Consider the following 13,180-nt stretch of genomic DNA (forward strand, 5'->3'; position numbering starts at 1 on the left):
ACTCAGCAGTGGCCACAGGACTGAAAAAGGTCAGTTAACATTCCAATCCCAAAGAAGGACAATGCCAAAGAATGTTCAGACTAACGTACTGCTAGCAAGGCAATGCTCAAAATCCTTCAAGTTAGGCTTTAGCAGTACGTGAACCAAGAACTTCCAAATGTTCAAGGTGGATTTAGAGAAGGCTAAGAAACCAGAGATCAAATTGCCACCATTTACTGGATCACAGAAAATGCAAGAGCGTTCCAGAAAAACATCTACTTCTGCTTCACTAACTGTACTAAAGCCTTTGACTGTGTGAATCACAACAAACTGTGGAAATTCTCAGAGACGGGAATACTAGACCACCTTACCTGTCTCCTGAGAAATGTGTATGCAGGCCAAGTAGTAACAGAACCAGACACGGAACAACGGACTGGTTCCAAATTGGGAAAGGAGTATGTCAAGGCTGTATATTGTCACCCTGCTTATTTAACTTATATGCAGAGTACATCACATGACATGCTGGGCTGGATGAATCACAAGCTGGAGTCCAGACTGGAGAGAGATATATCAACAATCTCAGATATGCAGATGATACCATTCTAATGATAAAAAGCAAAGAGGAACTAAAGAACGTCTTGATAATGGTGAAAGAGAAGAGTGAAAAAGCTGGCTTAAAACTCAACATTCAAAAAACTAAGATCACAGCATCCAGTCCCATCACTTTATGGCAAATAGGGGGAAAAGTGCAAACAGTGACAGATATTTTATTTTTCTGGGCTCCAAAATCACTGCAGATGGTAACTGCAGGCATGAAATTAAAGACACTCGTTCTTTGGAAGGAAAACTATGACAAACCTAGACAGCATATTAAAAAGCAGAGATGTCACTTTGCCAGCAAAGGTCCATACAGTCAAAGTTATGGTTTTTCCAACAGCCACTGCACAGATGTGAGAGATGGACCATAAAGAAAGCTGAGTGCTGGAGAATGGATGCTTTGGAATTGTGGTGCTGGAGAAGACTCTTGAGAGTCCCTTGGAAAGCAAGGAGATCAAATCAGTCCATCTTAAAGGAAATCAACCATGAATATTCACTGGAATGACTGAAGCTTAATAGGGTTAGGGTTAACCTATTGGAAGCTGCAACGCGTTGGCCACCTGATGCGAAGAGCTGCCTCACTGAAAAAGACGCCGATGCTGGGGAAGATGGAGTCCAGGGGCAGGAGGGGGCAACAGAGGGTGAGGCGGCTGGGTGGCATCGCCGACCCAGTGGACAGGAGCCTACACGAGCTCCAGGAGAGACGGAAGGGCAGGGAAGCCTGGCGAGCTGCAGTCCAAGGGGCCACAGAGTCAGACACAACTCAGCAACTGAACAACAACAATCCCAAGTAATAACATCTGGGAATATGATGTATCTTTTTCTGGTGTTTTCTGAAACTGACCTCAGTATTCAGTGCAATTTGGATTATCTGAGAACATGCCGATTTATGACTAAGAGAAGGATTTGGGGGCACAGTGCAGACAGGCACAGTGAAAGGTGTCTATCAGTTTAGATTTAGCACAGAGCTGACATAATGCACCAACCAGGACACACCCAGCAGAGATCACTCACAGGCTGTGCAGGACTGAGAGCTTCAGAATGCTGTGCACAACAGCACCGGAGCATCACCTTTCCAAAATAAACTAACAGCGACTAAAATACATCTCTGCATTAGGTCTTCTGCTGAAATAAAATCACCCAGTGTCTTGGAAAAGAGCCATTCTCACCCATGGGACGTACCACAATCAGGATGTGGGGCATGTCACAAGAAATGGCTTATAGTTAAAGGATCAAAATTCTAAGAATGATTTCCTTGTTTAAAAAACTTTACAAATGTCACTCATTTGCATTCCAGTATGCTTGTGTGAGTGGGAAAGGGGTGAAGCTACAGCCAGTGGACAGGAAACTATAATCCTGTATTTGCTCACAGTAACTCAGACCATAAACAATCTGCCTGCACTGCAGGGACCTGGGTTGGATCCCTGAGTCGGGAAGAGCCCCTGGAGAAGGGAATGGCGACCCACACCAGTGTTCTTGCCTGGAGAATCCCATGGACAAGAGGAGCCTGGTGGGCTGGAGAATCCCATGGACAGAGGAGCCTGGTGGGCTGGAGAATCCCATGGACAGAGGAGCCTGGTGGGCTATAGTCCATGGGGTTGAAAAGAGTCAGACACGACTGAGCAACTGACATGTAACGTATATGCTCACAGACAGTAGAGAAGAGTGAACGTTATCCATCCTGTGTGGCAGGTAAAAACGTTTGGAGACTCGCTGTTTTAAGTATGCCTTCTAAATGTATAACATAAAATACAGGACCTCAAATTAGTACTTTGAAATAATTTTAGTGAAGACTACAAGTCACAGAGGCCTGCGTTGAAATGCCAGCCTTCTTGATCCTACTTGGGCAAGTACTTGGACAAGTTACCTAAGCGGCTTGAGCCTTACTTTGCTAATGCTACTTAAGAATTAACTAGGAATTAACCTACACCTTGCACGGTCGTATAGAGAACGTGGCACAGAGGTGTTCACTATTACAGAGTAACAATTAGGAGCAGAGACCCAGTCCTCCATCTCTGTGTCCCTTCAGTTACCTAACCTTACTAGTTTGCTAGTCTATAATACGATCACCTATTAGAATTAGGGTGTTGTAAAGATTAAATGTCTTACAACACTGCCCGGCAAGTAGCACACACTAGCTACGTGTTAGTTACTATTAACATCATTATCATCACCACCACTGAAATGTTAAGTAAACACTGCCACATTATCAGATTCATTACTTTTCTACTATATGAAAAAATGCTCCTTGAAAATTAACCTTATTTAATGTGAACTGATTATAATATAGGATGAACTCACACACTCAAAAGAGTTTTTATGCTGATTTTTAGAAACTTTAAATATACAAGAAATTATCTGAATTACCATTGGTCATGAATGTTGACAAGATATATACAACAAATATCCATTTTCAGTGAACATATCCCTTCACGGAACTAAAGCATATCACAAACTGATATGTCTATTGTAGTTTCTCCCCAAAGATTTCAAAGCAGTTTAAAATAATTATATATAGCAATTCTCAAAACTTACAAGTATACTTACCTGGCAGAGGAGATACCATTATCAAGAAGGTGGTTCTCCCAGGGCGAGGCTCACCCATTGCACTCCGGTGTGTTGACCTCTGCGATTTCCTCAAATAGGGGAAACTCGACTGTGTAATTTATGGTAGTGGGGGACTGCGGGCCGCGCTTTCCCCTGAAAAACAAAACTTACAAGTTACCAGAGAAAATTGCATCTAAGAGCAATCAACATCTTTCTCTAAAACTTTTGCTACATAATTACAAAGTGCTACAGTCTAACTGTTGCAAACCTGCCATTCATCCAATTAGTCTGAACACTGACTGCATGTCCACTGCACAGGCAGGCACTGGGCCAAACCCTGTTATATAGTAACAGGAAAGGCGAGACCACAAGCGACAGTGGGCTACGCCAACACTGTGATTAAATGTTCCTGAAATGCTGTTTTCCTTAAACAGTGAAAAGAGTAAATTGTATGTTCCAACACTGGAATGCATTAATAGTTAAGAGTTAAGTAACTTCATAAAAGTGACAGTACAATATTTTCCCCAAGGAGACTAGGATTAAATGAAATAAGCATCCGTCTCTACTGCTCAATTACTAAGTAAAGGTAAATGACCACTTTAAATGAGTCAAATAACCTCAAGAATGACACTATTTTTCACCCATCTGAAGGAGAAAGTTTTGAGAAAATCTTAAGTTAGCTGTTACCTGTCACTTGTAATCTATCAGAAATAAAGTACATTCACTCAGTTTCACTCAGCATCTGAAACTGAATTTTTGCTGGGGCGACTAGGGTCAATTTACTAATCATGCCTTCCTTTGATCAACCATTTTTTCTTAGGAGAGAAAAATCTAGCCTTAATGCAATCATCAAACAATCTAGAATTCATACTTTTTATCCTACATTTTACAAAACAAGATTTTTCTCAAGTAGCTACCTGTTAAAGTTTTAAAGAATTTAACATATATATTACCCAGCAAAATTGCTCTGCCCAAAAAAAAAAAAAAAATGCAATCTTGACTCCAAGTTAAGTAATCTTAGTGCTTCTAGTGGTCATCCAAAACCTGAAAGTGGACAAACAGCCAACCACCTTTTTAGTACCTACCTCTCCAGAAGAAAGGGCTGTTAGACAAATGCTATTAATATTGACAGCAATTGTATCAAACTGACACGCAGGAAGGTGCACTTCAGGATTAAGTACCTTCCTTGGAGTTCATTATTATGAACTATGAATGTCACATTAGAAAAACTGCTGTCATTTCATTTTATGAATGCTGAATCAGGTAGCTTTAGTTAACTGCAACACTTTACAAACAGGCTATCAAGTAAGCCCCAATTACCAAGTTGTTCCAGACACAGAGCTTCTGTTTCTATTACTAAGTGTAATTAAAGAATTAAAAGGATCAGTTTATTTTTCTTGATACATTAGTCTAAAACGATCTGCAATAAGTCTCTGAACACCCAAGTGACTGAAATTCCTTGAGCTATACAAAACACTCCTCTGGAATGCCAGTCTTCCAAATGGCAAGACTCTAAGAACACACAACTGATACACATTCTCCACATTACACATGAAGGAGTAAAAAGATTTCAAACTCAGTAAATTTACAGGAGGGAGGGGAGAAAAAGTGAAAACAAATGCCCCAAGTCTTTGTCTTCTCCAGAATGGCATTTTGTAGCACTGCAAGAATTCAGGCATTTCATCAGTATTCTGCACACTGGGGGACATTCAGTAACTGCTGGTGACAGATGAGTCGACAAGAAGCTTCACCAACAAACAGTATTAACAGGTAATGTTGCAAATCAGTCATGGAACAGCGGGAGAAGGAATGTGGAGGAGTTCAAAGAGTAACAATCTTTGGCCAAATTTTACATTCAGAGCAAATCAATCACACACTCCTCCAGGGAAAAAAAAGAGAGAGAGAGAGATTTGGTGTGACCCAGAATAACCATGAGGACCACACACACACACACACACACACAGCAAGTGCCAAGTCCACTACAGTTTGACAGTCATGCATTTGGATAATTATAGTAGAAACGTGTGTTTTGGAAACACAGCTAAGGCCACACCCTAGGACCGAGAACCGGGACTTTAAATGCTAAGGATCTGCGGCCCACGCAACACCTGAATCGGGCGGTATCGTGGCACAGGTGGAAGGGGTCGGGGCACCAAGTTCAAGGCAGGTGATGAGGAGGGCCGCGTGTCCGGGCGAGGCCTGGTGGAGTCCGAGGGAGAAGGGGGTGTGGATCCGGGGGCCAGCAGCGGGAGGGAAGGCGGCCGCTGGGAGGAACGTGGGAGCTCCGGGTCGGGGGACGACCATAGACGCGGGAGGGGAAAGCGCCCGGAGCCAAAGGCCACGGGCGGAGGCAAGACTGGGCACGGGAAAGGGCGGCGAGCACGCGCGGGGAGACGCGAGGGGAAGGAGGCAGGGGCGGAGAAAGGCACAGCCGAAAGAATGAGCGCCAGGGCGGCCCGGGGCGCGGAGGAAGGGCCCGGGGCGCCCGCGGAGATGCCGCCGCACGCCAGGGGTGGGCGCCGGGGTGGGCGCCGGCCCCACCGCGCCCGCCTCTCCGCCAAAATGGGGTCGCGGAGCAGACGAGCCAGGGGTGTGAGAGAAGCGAGGAAAACGGGAAAAAAATAAACCACTCACCCTCCCCGCGAGCCTCCAGGCGCTCTCTCTCAGCCCCGTTCCTCCGCCCTCCTCGAGCCGCGGCGGCAGCTCCTCAGCAGCGCTAGGGGGAGCCCCGGGCCCGGAGGGGGGCAGCGGCGGCGGCCGGACCGGGAACCCTCCGCACCTGCCCCTGTGGCGGAGCCGCGACGAGCCAGGCAGCGGCGGCAACGGCGGCAGCGGCGGCAACGGCTCCTGCGAGCGAGGAGGGCAAATGACCCGGATGTACAGGGTAACGGCGAGGAGGGGGAAGGGGCAACGCCAGGAAGTGAGCGCCGCGGGCCTGTCCGGCCGTACGCACGCGCCGCGCGCCCGCCGCGCCAGGTAAACCGTCTTCCTTCCCCGCCCCCTTTGCTCCCGCCCCTCCCCTAGGGGGCGGGGCGAGGCCGGAGACAGGCGGTCTGGAAGGCTCCGCGAGGAGAGGAAGGGGGCCCGGCTACCTTCTCCGCTACCCCGCCCTCCTTAAAGGGGCAGCATCTTAAAGGCTGAGACGGCTTCTGGGTGGACCCGCGTCTTGCAGCCTTCTCATTTTACAGATGAAAAACTGAGGCTTGTCCAAGATCACACAAAACTGAAAGGTAAAGCTAAGATTTTAACTCAGGTCTGCCTGAAATAGGTTTTTGGATATATAAATATGTACATATCCTCAAACACATATTTCTTTGTATAACATGTAAAATTTTACTTAATATTATTGCTGTTCATTACAGTATGCATCTAGTCCTCAAAAATGATTTTTGCATTTATCTTAAGCTTTATATCCATTCTAGAAATTATGTAGACACAGTTTAACCTATCTCATTGTTCACTTCCCTTCTTTAGATCTATAGTCACCCATTCTTTAGTTTCTTTTTTTTAATCACTTTGTTGAGGTATGATTGCCATACAAAAAGCATATTTCAAGTAAATAGAGCTTGATGAGTTTGGAGATAAGTATATATGATATCCATGAACCATCACCACAATCTATGTCATAAACATACTCATCACCTCATCACCTCCAAAGGTTTCCTCCTGATCTCTTTTTTTTTCTCCAGCTTTATTGGGGTATCATTGACAAAACTAAGTTATTTAAAGGATACAGTGTGATGATTTGATATATGTATACATTGTAAAAGAATTCTTCCCATCAAATTAGTTAACATGTTTATCATTTCATAATTTTATCTTTTTGTGTGTGTGAGAATGAGCACATTCTACTCTCTTAGTGAATTTTGATTATAGAATATTGTTATCAAATATAGTAAAGTTAGCACGTCAGACCTTGTTTATTTTATAACTAAAAGTCTGCAGCCTTTATCAACCTCTGCCTGTTAGTCCTACTCCCCAACTCAAGTGGATTCCCAGGTGGCCCAGTGGTAAAGAATCCGCCTGCCAGTGCAGGAGATGTAGGTCTGATCCCTGGGCTGGGAAGATTCCTTGAAGGAGCAAGATAAAACCCCAGATAAACGACTAAATGAAAGGAAGAGAGGCAACCTTCCAGAAAAAGAATTCGGAATAATGATAGTGAAGTCGATTCAGGATCTCAGAAAAAGAATGGAAGCAAAGATTGAGAAGATGTGTGAAATGTTGACAGAATTGTGGACATCACTGCCACAGAACACACTATAGGAAAAAGAATGAAAAGAAATGAAGGCAGCCTAAGAGACTTCTGGGACAACATTAAACACACTGATATTTGCATTATAGGTGCCCCAGAGAGAGAAGAGGGAGAGAAAGGACCTGAGAAAGTATTTGAAGAGATAATAGCTGAAAACTTCTCTAACGTGAGAAAGGAAATAGTCAACCAAGTCCAGGAATCACAGAGTCCCAGGCAGGATAGAGTCCCGGGCAGGATAAACCCAAGGAGGAACACATTGAGACACATAATCAAACTGACAAAAATTAAAGACAGAGATAAAATACTAAAAGCAACAAAGGAAAAACAACAAATAATATTCAAGGGAATGCCCATCAGGCTATCAGCTGTTTTCTCAAACGAAATTCTACAAGCCAGAAGGGAATGACATGATATATTTAAAATGATGAAAGGGAAGAAGCTACAAGCAAGAAAACTCTACCCAGCAAGACTCTTCTTCAGATTTGATGGAGAAATCAATAGCTTTCCAGACAAGTAAAAGTTAAGAGAATTCACCACCAAACCAGTTTTACAACAAATGCTAACGGAACTTCTCTAGGCAGGAACAAGAGAAGGAAAATATTTACCTATAGAAAATAAGCCCAAAACAAGTTACAAAAATGGTAGTAGGATCATACATATCAATAATTGCATTAAATGTAAATAGATTAAATGCACCAACCAAAAGACATAGACTGGCTGAGCAGATGAAAACATGTGCATGTATGCAATTCCATCACTCTGCTTGACTCTCCAAATTGCATGCAATTATTTTATATTGTTAGGCTAATCATGTTCTATTATGGCTTGCAATTGTAATTATCTTTTATTTTTGTCTGGCTATTGATTGTGAAAACTGATAAACATCTTTCACTATTGTGATTACGTAACTATTACTCATTTAATACCATTTATCATGATTGGTCAACAGAAAAATAATAGAATTCTATATCATCAAAGCTACCACTTTATAGAAAAATCTGTAATCACTTTTTAAAATTCAGACGCGTATCAGAATTATCTTGGAGGTTTTTCAAAAAATACAAACGTCCAGGTATTGCTTCTTCTTTTGACTGGAGTTCCAGATATGTTTCTAATGAGCAGCCATATTTAAAAACAACTGGACAATATGAGGACGTTTTACTTTTATCTAGTCTGTTTCACTTTTCCCATTTCATATTCAATGCTCTCATTTAATTTAGTTTATGTTTTCCAACTTCTCCATCACTTTTTTTATGTTCTTTCTCAAACTTTTATTAAACAAAGTAGAAAATCTCCTGTATGCATACATATAAATAATGTCTATTTTAGAAAATTAGGAATTTTGCCTAGCTAAAAATTTATGACATTTTGATTCCACTCGCTTGACTTATTATGAATAAAATGCTATTTTTCTAATTTAGAAAAATAGATACACAACAAACAACAAAGGTTTACTGTGTAGCACAGGGAACTATAGTCAATATCTTATAATAACCTATAATGGGAAATAATTTCAAAAATAATATATGTATATGTATAATTAAATCACAAAAAATTTTACTTTATGAAATTTAGTACTGTTTATCTTTTTGCCAGTTTTTCTAAATGTCCTATGGACACCTGATAATAATGTATGAGACACAAAATTTTAAATATATTTGTGTAGTATGTAAGAATAATATAAATTAATAGAAATAGAAATTTATTACATTTAAATTATGAATGACATAATTCAAGTTGCTTTTACTTTTTTCTGCACTTGATAAAGTATTCTCAGAGAAATGTTAATATGTCTCACTATGATTATAAACATTTTTCTTTTTCCTTCATTTCTTTTGATTTTTGATTTATGTATCTTTGTTTCTTTGTTTTTTAGTTAATGATTTATGATGTCTATCTTCTTTGTGAACTGTACCTTTTATCATTAAAAATATTCATCTTTGCTTCATTTAAAAATGAATTCAATTTAAAAAAGAAAGACTGAGGAGAGAGGAAAGGAGAACTTTACTGTAGCATGATGCATATTATTTTATTTTAAGCTTAGTTTCAAGGTCATCTTCCAGTATTGTACAAAATTTATTCATGTACTTTGTTGCTTATTGATAAGTGTTTCTGAATTTATAAATGTCCTTTAACTCCAAAGGTATCCATTGAGTCATCTTTGACCAAGATTCACTTGGAGATATGAGTTAATTCAAGCGGCAAAAAAACTTTTCAATTACCTCTCAGTATAGCTTTGTAAATATTTGTATTGTTTCCAGATGCTAAGCTATACACTTTCTTTTCCTTGAAAACCAAAACCAAATGATAAAATAAAATTATTCAAGAAAAAAAAGTACAAGTACTGTTTCCAAACAGACCAACTCAAAGTAACACTCAACAAAATGTCTCAAAGTTAGCCAACAGAAAATGTATAATCCTCCATCAGGATAATGCAAGACTGCATCTTTCTTTGATGACCAGGCAAAAACTTTTGCAGCTTAGCTGGTAAATTCTGATACATCTGCTCTATTTACCAGACACTGAAACTTTGGATTTCCATTCATTTTGGTTTTTACAAAATTTTTTTAATGGAAAAAAATTTATTTCTCTGGAAGATTGTAGAAGGCATTTGAAATATTTCTTTGCTCACAAAGATAAGTTTTGGGAAGCTGCAACTATGAAGTTGCCTGGAAAATGGCAGAAGGTGGTGGAACAAAACAATGAATGTGTTGTTCAATAAAGTTCTTGGTGAAAATTAAAAATGATTTTATTTTTACTTAACAAACCAAATTGACATTTTGGCCAACCCACTATCTGTCTGCATTGGAAGGACTGATGCTGAAGCTGAAGCTCCAATACTTCGGCCACCTGATGCAAAGACCTAACTCATTGGAAAAGAGCCTGATGCTGGGAAAGAGGAAAAAGTCAGGAGGAGAAGAGGACAACACAGGATGAGATGGTTGGATGGCATCACTGACTCGATGCACATGAGTTTGAGCAAGCTCCGTAAGTTGGGGATGGACAGGGAGGCCTGGCATGCTGTAGTCCATGGGGTCGCAAAGAGTCGGACATGACTGAGCAACTGAACTGAACTGAACTGAATATCTGTCTGCAGGACTTTGTTCTGGATGTAAGTTGTCAACTCTTTTGAGCTGATACCAAGGAACATAACTTTAAGATTATATGGTAAAAATGTGCTTAGTTTTGTAAAAAAGAAAAAAAAATCAAACTGTCTTCAAAAATGTCTAAATGATTTTGCATTTCCATCACCAACAAAGGAGGGTTCCTGTTGCTGACACCTCAGTCAGCGTTTGGTATTGCCAGTGTTATGGATTATGGCCATTTTAATGACTGTGTTAAAACTAAATATTAAAAAAAAAATCTAAGATCAGGCATCTGGCCACATTACTTCATGGCAAATAGAGGGGGGAAAGGTGGAAGTAGTGACAAATTTCCTCTTCTTGAGCTCAAAAATCACTGGGAATAGTGACTGCAGCCATGAAATCAGAAAACGTTTGCTTTTGGGGGGAAAGTTATGACAAACCTAGATAGTGTGTTGAAAAGCAGAGATATTACTCTGCCATCAAAAATCCATGCTGTAAAGGCTATAGTCTTCCCAGTGGTCACAAATGATTGTGAGAGCTGGACCATAAGGAAGGCAGAGTGCCAAAGAATTGATGCCTTCGACTGTGATGCTGGAGAAGGCTCTTGAGAGTCCTTTGGACAGCAAGAAGATTAAACCAGTCAATCCTGAAGGAAATAAATCCTGAATATTCATTGGGAGGACTGATGCTGAAGCTGAAGCTCCAATATTTTGTCCATCTGATGTGAAAAACCGACTAATTGGACAAGACCCTGATGCTGGGAAAGATTGAAGGCAGGAGGAGAAGGAGGCGACAGAGGATAAGATGACTGTCAAATTGTATGGCATCATCGACTCAGTGGACGTGCGTCTGAGGAAACTCTGGGAAATAGTAAAGGATAGGAAAACCTGGAGTGCTGCAGTCCATGGGGTCGCAAAAAAGTCAGACACAACGGAGCAAATGAACAACAAAAAGTGATCTAAGTGAGTGCAGTTCCTCAGTAATGTGGTTTGTGCCAGTTTGTAGTGTTAAAATAGAAAGTTAGAGGTACAGAAATAAAAAGAGTGAGTCTAATTCTGCTGTTACATGTTTTTCTTCAGCAGCTTCTGTAGCATATAATCGTACTCCATATAATCTCTACTTCTGCATCTGACACCCTGTTCAGAACACTCACTCCGTTTAGATTTTGATCTTTTTCTCACGGGTTCTCTCAGCTGTTCTCAGGTTGCCTGTAGGTTCATTAGCATCCACGCTCTGAAAAGAACAGATGTTACTGCCTATGTTCTAAATCACAGCGACTTAGAATAAGCAGAAATCCATCACAAAGGGACACAGTGGGAGAGATCCGTGTAGCGATAGAGAGGACAGACTTGGTAGACCTTTTTAAGGGACTTCCATCCTTACCCTCCTGTTAATGTGTCTGATCACAAATCACTCACAGCCAGATGGAGCTAGACTTGCATGGTCTGATTTTCTGACAAAGACCAGACTTCTGTCACTTCTCACAGCAGAAATGCCCAGTCCTGCTGCAGAGGCTGCCCACTGTTTACATTGCAACATGAAAATTTTTATGCTGTTGTTCTTGCTCCTCTTTGGTATTATAAAACAGTCAAGTAAGATGAATATGGATGGTAATTTATTCCAGTAGCTTGCATTGAATTATACTTGGATGACTTATTAAATGAAGGATATGATCAATATTACATCTGTCATAAGTGAACAACTCCTCTTTTGAGTGAATCTAATCAATTCATTGTTTAATGAGCACAGTGGCCTCTGGAGAGAGGCCACAAATCCAAATAACATCACTTAATGATGGATTTTAATGTTCTCTTCTCTGGCATGGCTAAAAATTGTGTGAGATCATTATGCAGAATGAAGGTTCTCCTTTGGCAAAGCATTGAAGCATTGAAAGAATAGAAAAGATTCATGAAACTATCAGGAAATGTCTTTGTTCAACTGCAAAGTTTATAAAGGGCAAGGTGGTAAATGGCAGATGGGTAAATATGGCCTCAGTGAACAGAACATTGCACTTAAAATATGTGAGTTATTTTCAAATATCTCTTGATATTGATTTGTAACATAATTCCACATGATAAGAGGACAGACTTTGTATGATTTCAATACCTTTAGACCATGAAATTTTGTACCTTGTTTTATGCCTATGGATATGTTCGAGTGTCTCCTGGTTTGTAATCTATGAATAGAATTTGAATAGAATTTGCATCTTGTGTGAAAATTGTATTAGTGTTAATTATGTTGAATTGGTTCATAGTGCTTCTCAGATCTACTTTTCTGTCTATTCAGTCTATTGATTTTTGAGAGTTTGATATTGAAATTTCAACTAAAAATTTTTATCTACTTAAAAAATTAATTGTAATATATAATGTAACTATATGTAACTTTGTAATCTCCAAGTCTCCTATAAATGTGTTATCACACTTTAATAATTTAAAAAATTTAAAAAAATCAAGAAGAAAAAAGGCACTCTCATTACACCTATCTATTTCAGAGATATTTTGGAAAAATCAACTGCTTCCATTCATCATATTTACATAAAATCTCATAGTAATTTTTTTTAAATGGATGACTACTATTGCAGAGTTCTCTAGAACAATAGCAGTCATATGTTTCTAGGTACTTTTCAATAAAATTAAAATTATTTAATCCTAGAAGACCTCAGTGAAATAGGGTTACATTATCATCTCAATTTTTAGACAAGAAAACTGAGAAACAAAAA

General features: G+C 40.1%; 1 non-coding gene across 1 annotated transcript; it reads left to right on the plus strand.

Moving 5' to 3' along the window:
- Positions 1–3,115: 3,115 nt before the first annotated feature.
- On the plus strand, positions 3,116–3,279 carry LOC122433666. Its single transcript, XR_006267156.1, has one exon. It is a non-coding gene; the product is annotated as a U1 spliceosomal RNA (small nuclear RNA).
- Positions 3,280–13,180: the final 9,901 nt, after the last annotated feature.

The sequence above is a fragment of the Cervus canadensis genome, chromosome 32 (assembly GCF_019320065.1).
Source record: "Cervus canadensis isolate Bull #8, Minnesota chromosome 32, ASM1932006v1, whole genome shotgun sequence".
NCBI classification, from domain to species: domain Eukaryota; kingdom Metazoa; phylum Chordata; class Mammalia; order Artiodactyla; family Cervidae; genus Cervus; species Cervus canadensis.